The 15,328-nt window shown below is 45.6% G+C and overlaps 1 protein-coding gene across 4 annotated transcripts in view; it reads right to left on the bottom strand.

Annotated features, from left to right (window-relative positions):
• cdh7a (cadherin 7a) overlaps positions 1-15,328 on the bottom strand; it is a 181,607-nt gene that overhangs the window by 79,360 nt on the left and 86,919 nt on the right. The window lies entirely within an intron of this gene.

Raw genomic sequence — 15,328 nt, 5'->3', positions numbered from 1 at the left:
TTGAGACGCTCCCAGGCCAGTGAAGAGAAATAATCCCTCCACCTGGTCCTGGGTCGACCCCTCGGTTTCCTCCCAGCTGGCCCCACCTGAAACGCCTCCAAAGGGAGGTGTCCAGAAGGCGCCCTTATGAGAGGCCTGAAACACCTCCACTTGCTCCTCTCTACATGAAAATGCAGCAGCTCTACTCCGAGTCTCTCCTGAGTGACAGAACTCCTCACCCTATCTCTAAGGGAGGCACCTGCCACCTGTCAGCAAAAACTCAGTTCACTCGCATGTGTCCAGGATCTCATTCATTTGATCGGTAACTAGAGAGCTGTGCCTTTTGGCCGACCAATCTCCAACTTCCTTATCTCCCCCACTCTAGAACAAGACCCCAAGATACTTAAACTTCTCCACTTGAGGCAGGAACTCGTTCCTCACCTGGAGAGAGCAAACTGTCTCTTTATTTTTTAAACTGAAGTTTTTTCATGTTATATAAATCATGACGTAAAACAAGTCACTGTTTTCGTCAGTCTGAAATGTTCCCTGTCACTGTCACATCACGACATTTAAAGACATCGGATCGTTCTTCCATTCGCCTGGTTGTTTGTGGTAACAGACATTTTACCCAAAACTTCCTCCACTGCGAGTCATTTGAATTTCCCACAGTCAGAGTCACATCCCAGGAACTGATGCAGTGAGGAAGCGTCCTTCACAGTTTGTCGTTCAGCAGTTCCTGCCACTGTTCTGCAGCTCCATTTGACTTGGACCTGTTTCTGTTTTTGTCAGCATGTGAGCAACGTTAATGAACGTGGGATTTCAGTCCAGCAGGGTAGTCTGTGCCAGTAAAAACACTGAGCCGGTGAATTCACCACTATAAACATGACTAATAACATGCACCAACAGTCGCTAAGTTGAGTTTTGCCCTTCACTGATCCAGCATTCAAGCCACCGCCTCTACAGCTAGAAATAAAGTCGGTAGGTGGAGCTGACTTCACGAGGAATATCTTGTATTCCAAACCAGACAGTGCCAGGATATGGATCCAACCAAAGACTGAGTACTGCTTATTCTCTGTGTAAACTCTCTGGAATGCAATATCTGAGCTCAGGAAAAAGACTCCAGAACCGAGCCAAGAGTCCTAGTGATCTCTAAATGGCACCTTGAATGGAGGTGTCCGAGGCTATTCTGGGTTTATATTTGAGTTCAGGTCAGCAGCCGTCCTTCCTGCAAGTCTTAAAGAGCCATGCAGGTCCCGGAGATCTGGCTCGACGAAAGTGCTTCATTTTTAAGTCTAATAACAGATGAAATATATCAGAAAAGCTGCCTCTTTTCCTCGGTTGCATAAGCGTCTTGGAAAAGCTTCCAACAGCAGAACACAGGAAAGATTCCTTTTTTAAGCGGCAGAAAGGTGTTTATCCCTCCGCTGCTCTCTACAGGTTGTTTTCCTCCTCCAAACATGCTGCCGCTATATCAATATTGTCAGAATGAAAGGCAGAACCAGCCGAGGGGTGTGGGGGAGGAGGATGTCAGGAAAAACGCTGAAATTTGAATAAATTCTTTCTGCTCGGGCAAGCCGTCATCTGCTCCTCAATTTGGCCCGGCCCGACTCCCTTCAGTGTTTGTCCGTCTTCTGCTGATGTGATGCATCGGTTTTCTACCTTCTTTTGTTGTTATTAATCCGCCGCAGACGTGTACGCAGCGTCCCTGCTCATCAATCCTGCGCGTCGGCTGAGCGACTGTCGCCTGCTCCTAATGAAAATATATGCGACTTTCTGGTTGCGACCCGAGGGCAGACGCGGAATCCTGAGCCCCGAATGTCGAGGAATTTTTCTGACACGTTTGTTTGCAGGAATCCCTGGATAGGAACAGCATCCGCCGCAACATTGCAACCAGCTAATGGTGTGTGACTTTTTGGCCATTAGCTTGGGTGAAGAGCTTCCAGTCTGCAGTGGTCAGTCGTGCACGTGAGAGTTTGTCGACGGCGACTCTAAATTGTAAATGTGATGAACGAGGGGTTCGATGTCAACGTCACTCAGACTGGACGTGGACGAAGCATGTTGTGTTCAACCCTCCAACCAGTGCGTTATTTTAGGTTGCGCAAGGACATCGGAGCATGACATTCACCACGCAAACCGACCATCTCCTCTAAGTTTGTGGTGGTTTGACTTGGACAGGATTTGTTTTTTTTCCAACAACATCATGGCTGAAATGGTCCTTGGGTCCTGACTCACGGCTGAAGGTCAGTTCCTGGACAGCGATGAACTGGCGACTGGGATCACATCATACTGTGACCCCCGGATTAGCATGGGTTAGCGCAGATCATCAAATAAAACCATAGTCTCTGTAACTACTGATCCTCTTGTATCTGAATCGTTTTACTGGCAGCAGCTGAAGTGGGTCATAAATCAGCTGATCAAACGGCAACATCGGGTGAATCTCATCTGAACAACACAATAACAAGTGCAAACATGAACCGTAGTGCACTTGGCTTTGGTGTCCAGCTTCACACAGTGCCGAGCTGCAGTGCCTGCCGTCATGGTTCACTTGTTCTTACTCAGTAAAATGCGATCAAAGTCCCGTTTGCCTCAGTTTTTGCAGGCCGATTTCCTGTCTGAACGATCTTCGGTTCGGTTTCGTTAAAAATAGAACCGTCACTGATTTCAATCGCAACCATGCCTCGCCTCGGGAAGTAGACTTGTCTCATTAGAAAGGGCGAGTGCGGCATGCGTCCACTGTTATTTGCGTGAGAGTTTCCAGCCCTGAAGGTTATACTGCAAATAGTTTGAAGAAAAGCAAGGTTACAGCATCGGAGGGCGTCCGTCCAACTGTGACTCATTTCAGCTAAATGCTCATTTTTCCCCTCATTCTGGTGGCATTCAGGACTCAATCTCATATAGAAAATCCTCATCTGTTGCCGGGTCATAGGGGCAGCAGCTTCAGAAGTCCATGCCAAACCCGGGCAACATCCATCAGCTCCGACTGGAGGATCTTGAGACGCTACCAGGCCAGTGAAGAGAAATAATCCCTCCACCTGGTCCTGGGTCGACCCCTCGGTTTCCTCCCAGCTGGCCCCGCCTGAAACACTTCCAAAGGGAGGCGTCCAGAAGGCGCCCTTATGAGATGCCTGAAACACCTCCACTTGCTCCTCTCTACACGAAAATGCAGCAGCTCTACTCCGAGTCTCTCCTGAGTGACAGAACTCCTCACCCTATCTCTAAGGGAGACACCTGCCACCTGTCAGCAAAAACTCAGTTCACCCACATGTGTCCAGGATCTCATTCATTTGATCGGTAAATAGAGAGCTGTGCCTTTTGGCCGACCAATCTCCAACTTCCTTATCTCCCCCACTCTAGAACAAGACCCCAAGATACTTAAACTTCTCCACTTGAGGCAGGAACTCGTTCCTCACCTGGAGAGAGCAAACTGTCTCTTTATTTTTTAAACTGAAGTTTTTTCATGTTATATAAATCATGACGTAAAACTCACTGCGTGAGAGTTTACAGCCCTGCAAAGACCTGCAAGACAAGTACAAGTACCGCAAAATAGTTCTTGACTGCTATTCTAGTTTAAAGTCGATCACATCCAATAAAATGTACCAGACAGTAGCTGGATGTTCACCACAGTTCAAGACTGTTTTGGATGGGAACTTGAGGAACCCACTCTGGTGCAGTCATGATTATCCCATGTAGTTCAGATAGCCATGTTTATGCTGAAGGCCAATTCTCAGGGATTTCCAGGAGAGGGTTGTGATGAGGTACATGACGTCCTATGGCATGTGATTAGAGAAAAAAAAAATCCTCAAAAATATCAGACACTTGAGACTTATAATTTTTTGTTTTGTTTTGCTTCTTTATTGTGCTACAGTGCGGCCGATAAAGATTCACAGCTCTCCAGTGCGCTACCATAGGAACAGAGAGGCAGCAGAGCGACATATACTGAGCGATGAGTCACAACTCTTGTCCTCAGACATGGCGTTCCTCGCTTGGCGTGTAAGAAGATCCACATTACATCTGATATGGAGTTGTTCCAGCACAGAATGGCCACGGTCCTCTGGCTCGACTTCATTCATGAATCCTTGCTGATGGCAGAGCGAATGGTCCTCACACTTGCGGACTGTGACTCACTGTTGTGCATACAATGTACTGACTCACAAAGATTTCATAATAGAGCAGAATTGACTCATTCATTTCCTGCTGCTCATTCCCTGGAAAGAGTCGTGGGGGAGGTGGAAGAAGGCACCCAGGACAAGGCGCCAGGTTACGTCTCCGGCAGACAACCATCCAGAAAATGAGAAAGCAACATGATGAGGACTGGATCTCTGACATGGCAGTGGATGCATTGAAAACGTCAGCATGTAAGAAAATTCAAACCTCATTAACTGTGTTTACACGGCAGCGGCACCGATCAACTGCCTGAACACAAGTTGGGGATCATCTACCGACATGACGGGACGTCAGAGTAACCCGCCTTCCGCAGCTCAAGCATTTTCATCACTGTAATGAGGCGGCTACAGGTGCGCACGTCAGCGTTTTCCCGTGTGGCACCGCTGGCAGCAGCCAAAGCTCCACCGCATTTTTTAAGAGTTGACAGAATTGGCCGGCGACAATGCCACCGTGTAAGCGGACAACACTTCCGCGCTACTAAGGTGTCACATGTTGACGGTAGTGAAGTGGACTTTATCATCCCAGGGTGACCCAGAAACCAGTCTCCCGCCTCGTGTGTGGAGGCATCAATTATTATGATCCGGTGGCACATTCACCGAAGAAGAGGTTAAAAAATAAATGGTAAAAATGGTGAATGACTCTCACTTATATTGTGCTTTCTGTGCTTATCCAGCAACCAAAGAGCTTCACACTGAGTCACCCATTCACACAGTGACGGCAGTAGGCTGCGATGCAGCGCACCATCTGAACTATGAGGAGAAAACCAGGGTGAAGTGTCTTGCTCAGGGACACAGCGGCACAAACACGTCAGGAGCAGGGATCGGACCAGCCACCTCTCTGTCGACCACTCAATAATAATAATAATAATAAGAAGAAGAAGTGAAATGTGATTCTGATTCTGATTCTAAAGTTCAGCGACAACAACAATTGGCCAAAGCACCTACACCCCTGAAAATGTTGTTGCATGCACCTGTGGGAGGGGAAACTTGGTCAGAACTTTCAAATCTGACTTTGGTTTTCAGTGTTATGTAGTTGTGATCGCGGGTTGTTGGGTGCATCTTTAGCAGGGTGAGCAGCGTTTTTCAGCCCTGTGTGTTGCCATGTTGCCTCCATTGACCTTAATAACTATAAGGTAAGGGATAGTGGAGCGACATTTTTTTTTTTTGTTTTAAAAATTCATTCAGCATTTAAAATGTAAAAAATGAAGAATGGAAACAGGGGATTTTTCCCTTTTTTTTTTCTTTTTTTTTCCAGTTCAGTGGAGATGCCGTTAACTCTACCACTGGTCACAACACCACTGTTTGTGTAATATATGGTCTGATTTCGCAGCATATTCATCTCCCAAAGGCCTTTTGTCGAGCGGCTGAACGGTAAGAGAAATGGGCACAGTTGGATTCCAAGCCAGTGGAAAGAGGAAAAGTGCTTATTAAATGTGCCCAGCAGGACACAAATCCAGAAGCGGTGGCACGAAAAGTAGCGAAGCACAATTAAGAACAAAAACAATGTTCCCCACTCTTTTTTTCTTCTTGTTTAAGTGCACAGTTTTCCAGCTCCTTCATGAGTATTCAGGAGCTTCCAAGCTTGATTAAGTTGATGATATTCAGGCCCATTCTCGCCCGCTCCCTACTGCTTCAGACAAGAAAGGGATTATTGCCAGGAAGAATATTCATTAACAATGGCTAAGTGGCAGAAATATAAAGAGTTTTTTTTCTTTTTTTCTAAAGTAGTTCTGTTATTTTTTGTTGTTTTTAAGCCTAAGACTAATGAAAAACAGCATGAGAACAAGTCAGTCTGTCTCTCTCCATTAGTGTCACGGCGCTGTTCTTCGTCTCTCAGTAGCGAAGGCAGCACACGGGAATCGGGAGCAGGTTGTCTGGAGGCTATTGGGTGAACACATTTGGAAGTTTTATTGCCTTTGCAAACACGACTCGTCCAGATCGTATCGGTCTGAGATCCTACAAACCCTCATCCTCTGAATTTTATCTTTGGCTGCGGATATCCATGATGATAATCTCAGCATCTTCAAGCATCCAAAAAATGTATTTTTTCAACTTAGTCTCTGTAGTTAATGTGTCTACTGTACTTACTTGTATTGTGTGTCTTTCCATGATGAAAACTTTGCTGCATACAAAACACCTCACATGTCTTCAAATGTGACAGAACTAGCTACAGTTTACATCTCGATTTTGGGCTTTGTGACATCAGCTCCAGGGCCACAACTGTGCTGGACATGTTAGCGGTGAGTTTTGGGCAAAACAGATCTATTATAGGGAGGAGGTAATAGGCAACCGCTCACCCGCCCTGTTGTCTGCAGAAGAGAGCTGAGCCAAAAGGCAAAGCTCTCAATCATGACGTTTGGACCATGTCGTGAAAAAAATGAAATCTTTGACCTAAGAAGTTTTTGCCGACGGGTAGCAGTCGTCTCCCTTAGAGATAGGGGGAGGAGCTCTGACACTTGGGAGAGACTCGGAGAAGAGCTGCTGCTCCTCCGCATTGAAAGGAGCCAGATGAGGTGGTTTGGCCATCTGATGAGGGCGCCTCCTTTTAGAGGTGTTCCAGGAAGATGGGAGGAGACTGAGGGGTCGAGACAGGACTAGGTGGATGGATGAGGTCCCCTCATTGGCTGGAGAGTGTTTCAGGATTCCCCCCAGTCAGACCTGGCACATGGTGCCTGGGAGAAGGAAGTTTGATGCTCGCTGTTGAAGCTGCTGCCCCCGCGACCCGGCAACAGATAATCCGGCGAGGATGGACGGATGGATGGTGTCTCTTTTAAAACAGCAGTACACTGAACTAAGTAAGCAATGCAGTCGATGCCAATACCAATAGTGGTTCACTTTCACTTTCCACTGCAATCTTCCTTTCTTTTTTCCCCTAAAACACACACAACATCTGGAAAGGGGATTCATTTCTGGCGTTACGATGTCTTGAAGACATCACTTTATTTGACCTGATGAAGGGCGTGTCACGGCAATGTAGATGTAGGTCATGTCACAGCTCCCCCACACGGGGGCAGCACCGGGTCGGTTTGGGGTGAATAACCCGCCAGTCGTGTTCTGTATGTTGAAAAGGTAAGATGTCTGAATGTTCTCTGAGTAGTAGTTGTTTCAGTTGTGTCCGGTAACTCTTGTCCAGTTTGTCTGTGGTGTAATCGGTGTCATATCATTCACAGTCGTTCATTGTTTCGTTCTTTGGTTTGGTGAAAACATTTTGTAAATTGTTTGTCCGTGCGTTTAAACTTGAACATTGTTTTTTTTTTATACTAATTGGAGTCGTGTTCTGTATGTTGGAAAGGATTGAAACAGAGTAAAAAGTCCATCCACGACTTCTGAACCGTAGCCACCCGTCCTCTTTTCGCATCAAACCCCAACAAACACAAGGCAGGGTACCGGCGGGTGCAGCGTCGTCGAGGCAGCGGAGCGGCGTAGAAGTCTGGGTTACAGCTACATCACATCCGACAGAGTTCTTTAGGTGCCACTGGAAGCCGGAGATGTGATGAGACTGAAAATCCTCAGTGCTCATCAAGAACTTGTAAATCATTGCTCCACAAGTCGAAGCAGCAACGCTTCCTTTACGCGCACACAAGTGTTTTGATTTGCGCATGTTTCTCCAACAGAAGGGTTCTGAACTCGAGCAGCATCGTTCATCTGCTCCTCCTCACAAGGTCCACCATCACAAACTTGGTTTTTAAAAAGCACAGTGGCCGCAACGCCGGGCCTCTTCCTCACTCTGAAACTTCCCGCCTTGGAAACCACGCTCGCCTCACCTCCGCTGCTCCTGACACCGCGCGGAGATGAAGACAGAAGTCCTCAGGCCGCGAGGTGTATGGACGAGCTCCAGCCCTAATGACTTTAATGAATTAAATCCATGATTCCCCCTAAATTGAAGCCATTAATCAGCGGCGCGAGCGGCGACCATTAATGATTTAAAAGACATCTATAAAGGAATTATTGAGCACAGGGGGCGCCGGGCCTGTCCCGCTCGGTAATGCAGGGATAATTGCTGGGGCTGATATTTACAGAGTTGGAGACCTTCACCAGGAGCCAGTCACGTGAGGGTGACCCCAGGTCTCAGCGCTCGCACCCCCCTCCGCGGTCGATGTGCGAGTCGCCGTGTCTTATCTCGGGTCGGACTCCAGACTCGGAGCTCTGGCGCTCTAATCCTCTGCTTCTCTGAGCCTGAGCTCTGCACCTCCTGTTGACAGTCGGCTGTGTAATCCTTCAGAGATCTCTGGGAACGTGTTGGGAGCAAAGCGCCGCTTTCTTTGGAGCGACTCCCACTGCGACTGTACTGTATGTTTTCACTCCACTCCGACGGGAGCGGAGAAAGCAGCAGCACCTTTGTTTTGACTAATTTCCATCTGCGTGGTGAGATGAGGTGCCGGGGTGAGGCCCAGACTGAGAATTAGCCTTTCAGATCTTCCCGGGTGCAGCAGAAACAAAGGTGTTTGTTGTCTGTGTTGTTGTTTTCCTCAAGTCTTTGCTGGCGCTGTTGACTGGAGGTCTTTCAAACTGAAGCAGACGGCTGTTTCAAGACAACAATCAAACAGAACAGAAGACAACAGCAGAGCCATCGTGGTTGCACAACGCGAGACATCAACATTTAGCGCCACCTAGTGACAGAGGGATGCTTGTCCAAATCCATGCTATTATACCTGCACAGGTGGCAGGTGAGGAGCTTTTAGTGGGGATAGCAGTTGGAGAGCTGTTGCTTTGACCTTGACCATAGCGCCACCTCTACAGTGAGGTTTCATGAAACAGTGTCCTGAATTCAAGAGGCACTCTCTCCTCTAAAGTAGTGAAGGGTTGATGAACTTTCATGAAACAGTATTGAAGGGTCAGTGAGGTTTCATGAAACAGTGTACTGATTTTCAGACTCCACCAGATGGCGCTGTCTGGTGTAAAAATGTTTAGACTTGGACAACTCATTCAATGAAACCTCACATCATTTCTGATGGCCCCTGAAAATTAGCACACTGTTTCATCAACCCTGCAACACTGTTTCATGATACCTCATCTAACCATCACTAAAAAGTCGGTCCCGATGGTTTGGGAATTGAGGGATATAAAACATTCACTGAATTGCTGCTTCATGTGTCCACGATTCAAGATTTTTGTCAGTTGAGAGTCATCCGTTTTTTTATTTAATGTTGTTTGTTTGTTTGTTTGTTTGTTTACAATGCTGTTTAATTTGTTTGAATGATGAAGCAAAAACGAAATAGATTATTCCTCATACGACTATAAAAGCACTTGGAGAGTGCAGACCTCCGCCTAGCAGCTTCAGTGCCGCCCACCACACAAGCTTCCAATGACTAAGTATCTTTCAGATAAATAAATAAAAAGATAAATGAAATCAGTCCTTAAAATAAATGTATCCATGACGGTGATCTAGATCACTCACCAAATGTAATCATTTGTCCCTTGTCCCATTTCACGTTTCCTGAAAATGTCATCCAATCCATCCATCACTTTTCAAGCTATTTTGAACACAGACAGACAAAACCAACAGTGTCCAAAACATAACCTCCTTGCTGGAGGTCAATATGAACTGCACTCGCCCAAACATGACCTCAGTTACAAGCAGATGAGCCCGACTTCCTCTGCCAGGAGGATGAACACGCACTTGGAGAAGGGTTGAGAAGCAGCTTTTCAGGATGCCTCCTGGACGCCACACTGGTGAGGCACAGCACACATGAACTGGGTGGAGGCTCTGGGCTGTTAATATTGGGCCTTTTCAGCAAAGTAAAAGGCCCAGTGTAAAATACCACAGCAGGAGATGTCTCACACTGCCATCACATTCATATATATTAGGAACTAATGCAGTGGTGTCTCGGTTTTCGAACGTCTCGGAATTCGAACAAATCAGAATTCGAACAAAAATTTCTAAATTTTTTTGCTTCGGATTTCGAACGAAAATCCAGAACTCAAACGCCCCCAAAATAAGCCAGAAAAAACATAACATGCTCCGACCGACCAGCTGACCCACGAGGCGCTTTGTTATTGTGTATAACGCAGCCTCTGTATGCAGACGTGTCCCGTTAGCTCCATTTACTGACTGTTTTTTCTTCATATTGAGGTGTAAAACCTTTCCTGTCTCCGCACTGGAGCGTGGTAGAGTGTCACAGGGGAGGTGCTGGAGCGCTCACTCCAGGGTTTGATGTCCTGTTGTGGGCTGGAGCTGGGACAGGGATGAGGCCAGTCTGGGACAGAGCGTGACTTGGTTTATGACTTTGTCACAGCCAAACTGCACAGAAGCGCACATTCAGAGCTGGACACGCACCGGGCACCTCTTCACTTCTGGAGAGACCTCACTCACTCGGCAACCCCTCCCACATGCAGCGGCCACACACATAGAGGAACAGCCACCTGCAGCAGACACTCTACATTCACTCCTACAAAAGACTAGTTTAAGGCTTGGAACGCATTAGTTCTTTTTCCATTCATTGTCATGGGAAAAATCCATTCAGATTTCGAACAAATCGCTTCTCAAACGGTCGTCTGGAACGGATTGTGGTCGAGAACCGAGGTACCACTCACTGTATGTTAATTTTGAGAAGAACTTAGAGAGTTACTTCTGAGTTTACAAATTGTTTCATGTTTGGGATTCTGTTACCAGAATAATGACGGTTAATAAGATAATCTGGTCTCCAGGCTCTTGTTTTTGAGGGGAAACAAAACATCTTAAACCGACGCCACAGAGCTCAGTTAGAGATACAACTCCAGAGTTCAGAACTTCAGTCTCTTCTCAAACTCGATCCTGAGCCATTTCATGGATTCATCGTGCAAGACGACCCCAACATTTATCCTGGCACCCGACCCCCGTGACCCCAGTCAGGATGCGCTTCACAACAAATTTCCCATCCCCAACTTTCGCTCTCCACCTCCTGCTGCTCCCCACTCTGACTTCCTCTGCCAGCACCGACTCTAAACCACTCCAGCGTCCGTCCGGCTGCACCACCCCCCGCTGCCACTGGACAAGCTCCCTCTGCGCATCAAAGTCATCTCTCAAGTCTAAAGTGGCATAAACACTCCGGAGGAAGTTTTCTCATCTCAGCGGAACCTTCGCGGGAATCTTCATGAATCAATACAGGGATAGAAAAGCGAATCAAAGTCGATTACTCACCGACAAAGCAACCAAATAGACGGAAAGCGCCGTGCCACTTCCTCCAGAGCTGCCGTTCCATTTAAAAGTCGGCTAGACAAATGAAGCTCCTGGGAAGCATTAAAATGAAACAATATATTGCGTGGCCCTGCTGCGCGGAACATTGCCGTTGCTGTATATAGTACATTTCTCCATCACAGCCGCTGTCAAGAGGCAGGGGGTCTGATGTTTGCCCCGGCTCGCTCCCATCAAATGCAGCTACCCGGCAATCGTTGTCATATAACCACAACATGGAGCTCTTTGGTCTTCAAGACTTATTTTGTTCCGGTGTGAGCTCCAACTGGGACTGTTTGAACTGTTTCGAGCTATTAATGGAGGCTGATGGACAGCAGCAACTTTGGTTATGAGTTGAGCTTATATTGCGAGGAAGTGCTGACAACTACAAACCTAATTTTGCCTTCACTTTAAAACCAGTAGGTGGCAGAGTTGCCACAAACACAGTAAGAGGAGGATAACTTTTGTTTTGTTATTTACAAAATGAAAACAGGGGTCGCACCTCGACGGGCACTTTTTTTTGTTTGTTTTGGATGCAGCACATTGGTGCTGTATGTAGTGGCACGACTTGCAGAAGGTTTGAAAGCTTGGATTTCCTTCAAGGCTCCTAAATCTCTGTATTAAACTGAGGACGCTGAACAGTCTCAGTGTTTGTTGTTGCATGTGATGGACTGGTGCCTCGCCCCATTGATGCCCAATGTAGCAGGGATTGACTCTAGTCCAGCGGTTGGAAACCTCTTTGACCGAGAGAACCCAAAAACCCAAAGTGTTAACCAACAAATTTACAGCATAATAAGACTGTGAAATGCGTTTTTAAATGGGTTCTATAACAGACTTTCATTTCTCAAGTCAATCGCTCCATTTGATGTCTCCAGCTTTCTCGCAGTACAAATTCGGTTGTGAGAAATGGTGACGACAAGCTACCTGCGACTTCGGTGACAGTGGTTTTTGCAAAGGGCAGAGCAACATTGGTCCCATCACTCTCAGTAATAAACTCACTTGCGTTGACCATTACTTTGCTTTGAAGTTATTGCCCGATTGTCTGAAATCTCATCGAACGAGAGGTTCTGAGAGTCGCACCGTTTATTACGCTACAGTCTGCATTAATGCAGCTCTGATCTTATGAGTCGTGTGCAACACCCTCTGACTGCAGGTGAGTTTAACTCAACAGACCAGCGACAAGCTTCTGTTACGTGCAGGAGGCGTTCAGGGCAGCAGCTGTCAGCAGAGGTGGGCTGAAGGTTTCCTCCTGACCAATCACAGCAGAGTGGGTGTGGCTATGGAGCGAAGTTTTGCAGGGTTGGTGAAAAAGCATCCAAATTTTGGGAGGCCACTAAATGGCACAAGATGGTGGTTTAGAAATGATGTGAGGTTTCATTGAAAGAGCTTTTCAAGTCCAAACAGTTTACAGAAAACAGGGTGCCTCAGAAAATCAGGACACTGTTTCATGAAACTTCATCGACCCTTCAAAACCTCATTTACCCATCGCTAGATAATACTGTCATGCCAGCAACACTGCACACAGAACTGTGTAACAGTTACATGAGTGAGGCAAAAAATGCATCAACCCAAAATTTTCAACTGCAGTGTGAAAGCCACAATAAATAAACACAACTAAACCGAGCTGGTTTCAATTTTTCTTATCCAGAGCGACCACTTCTGAACTTGCCCGAGTATTTTGTGTGCAAAGACTGGGAAGGGTGACAGGTTTTAAGACTCTTAGTACTGCATTAGTTTGCAGCACTGCTTGAGTGGGAAACTTAAGTAGTAAAGTAAAGAATGAAGTGACATGTGAGGAAGGAGAGGCACAAAAGCTTCTTATTAAAATTGTGCATTTGTTTCAGCTTCAGCTGGAAAACAAACAAACAAACATCCTGTATTTCTGCATGGGAGAATCGTGAGGTTGCTGGATTACTGCAGTCAAGTGAATCAGAAAGTGCCTTGTTTGACTCAGCAAACTTGAGTCAGACTCTTTAGGATTCTTTAAATTAAAGTGCTGAATTCTACTGTGTTCAAGTAAACTCTGAACGAAAGCGCTCCTCTATAAGTGTGCGTTCTGATGCTGAACTCATGACTCGAAATGTTGTGGACAGAGAAAGTTTCCAAGGATCCGGTGAGTCCTACACATTTAGGCGACTTGATGACAGAGTAAATTTGTGTCCGAGTCACGTATCAGTAAACTGGTGAGAACCCAAGTCCTCCTCAGGTGAGCTGCAGCAAAGACAAGAACTTTACTACGTTGAAAATATTTTGATTGGTGTGTGAACACATATTTCTCAGCCGCAGCAGTTCTGGACTGTAAATGAGTCCGGGTTGTGCTTCTCAGTCTGCAAGTCAGTGTGAGCAAATCAATATGTAAATGGAGGGACTCGACAGTCAGAGACACTGAGTCCAGCACAGCGCAGAAAACGGCTGAATAAAGTAGTGATGTGTGTTTGTGCGCCTCATCGAATGAGTTTTTTTTATTTTATTTTTTTACTCGCAGACCAACATATTGAAATGAAGAGGAGTCTGTTGCCGCAGGAGAAAGCTTCTCGTAAAGTCAGCCACTTCTCCAGCTCAAACTGAGACTCTCAGGTCGAGTCAAGTCGACTTCTGACTCTCAAGTGCCAAACACTGGTGGTGATACTCGAAGGATTTCATTTAAACTGCTGCTCCACTGTTTGTTCCTGCTGTTTTAGATACGGAAGGTTGTTTGTTCAAAACCTGCTTAGGTACCATCAGAGGCTCTTTACCTTGGTGGAAAAGTGTCATGTGTCATGGCATCATTGAGCTTGAGAAGCTTTTACGTCGTGCAAATTCATAAATATCTCAATATGAAGTCATGTGACAGCATGAAACACGAAGAGAGATTCAGTCATTACACAAGAAATGATGGGATAAAGTGAGAAAAGAATGAAGAAAAATGTTTCGTTCGACGAGTCAAGGCGGCCTGTGAGTCAAGGAGAAGCGACGAAACAGACGTGTCTTCTGACATTTAAAAGTGGCGGACAATAGAGCCAAGGTTCCGAGAGTGTTCGGCGGGACAGGAAGGAAATGCCTCGCCAAGTTTGAGCCGTGGTGGAGGCCGTTATAAGCTGCAGTGCCACGTCAAATAACAAAGTCCAGCGTCTTTGAAGAAATATTTAAATTGACTTTTCCTTGAGAATTGTGGCTGCTGCATTCATAATGTCCAGAGAAAATAAATATTTTATGACATTTTTTTTTTCCCAATAATGCCTCGATTTCCCTGTTTTTGTTTGGTATGTTTGCGTTCGTATTATTATTATTATTATTATTATTATTATTATTATTATTATTATTATTATTATTATTATTATTATTATTATTATTAGTATTAGTATTATTATTAGTATTGTTATTATTACCATTTATAGTTTTCATTTATTTGTGTGTGTGTGAAAGTGGAAGCTGGTTGCAAAAAAAATGGAGTTATGTCGTATAGCGAATGTCCGTGACAGGACATGGAAAAGCTTAAGATCTGCAGTGACCCTCACAGGGACTCATTCAGACGTGTGGGACTCTGCAACCCCAGGCAATCTATCAGTCCACCAAGGTGTCTGGATTCAACTCAAAGCCACTCTCTGCAGCTTGGCGCCCTCTAGAGCAGAGGTGAGCAATTCATTAAAGGGCCACACGACAAACAGCAACCGTTGTGAGGGGCCATCATCAAAAGAAAGACAGCGATGACAACAAAACATGAAGGAAAAATATCCAAAATATATCCTTAAGCAACAAGGAAAAAATGACCCTCAGAGGAAATCTTATTAAGGATATTAAGAAGTGTAAATATGCCATGAAATGTATTGAAATATTCATTTTATATGCGCTTAATTTGAATATAAAGCAACTGTGGTTGGCAATTTATTTAAAAAATATATTTTCAGTATCCCTTCAATGCATTTTTAGGAACAAGAAAAAGACACAAAAATGGCCAATAAAAGGAAGAAAAAGTTACTATATTTACTGCTGAAGTGTTGGTGGTGGTGACTAAATGCCCAAGAACAAAAAATGGCAGAAAAATTACGACACA

The sequence above is a fragment of the Synchiropus splendidus genome, chromosome 3 (genome assembly GCF_027744825.2).
Source record: "Synchiropus splendidus isolate RoL2022-P1 chromosome 3, RoL_Sspl_1.0, whole genome shotgun sequence".
In the NCBI taxonomy this organism is placed as follows: Eukaryota; Metazoa; Chordata; class Actinopteri; order Syngnathiformes; family Callionymidae; genus Synchiropus; species Synchiropus splendidus.
The sequence above is the reverse complement of the archived record's forward strand: the minus strand, read 5'-3'. Positions and strand labels throughout refer to the sequence as shown.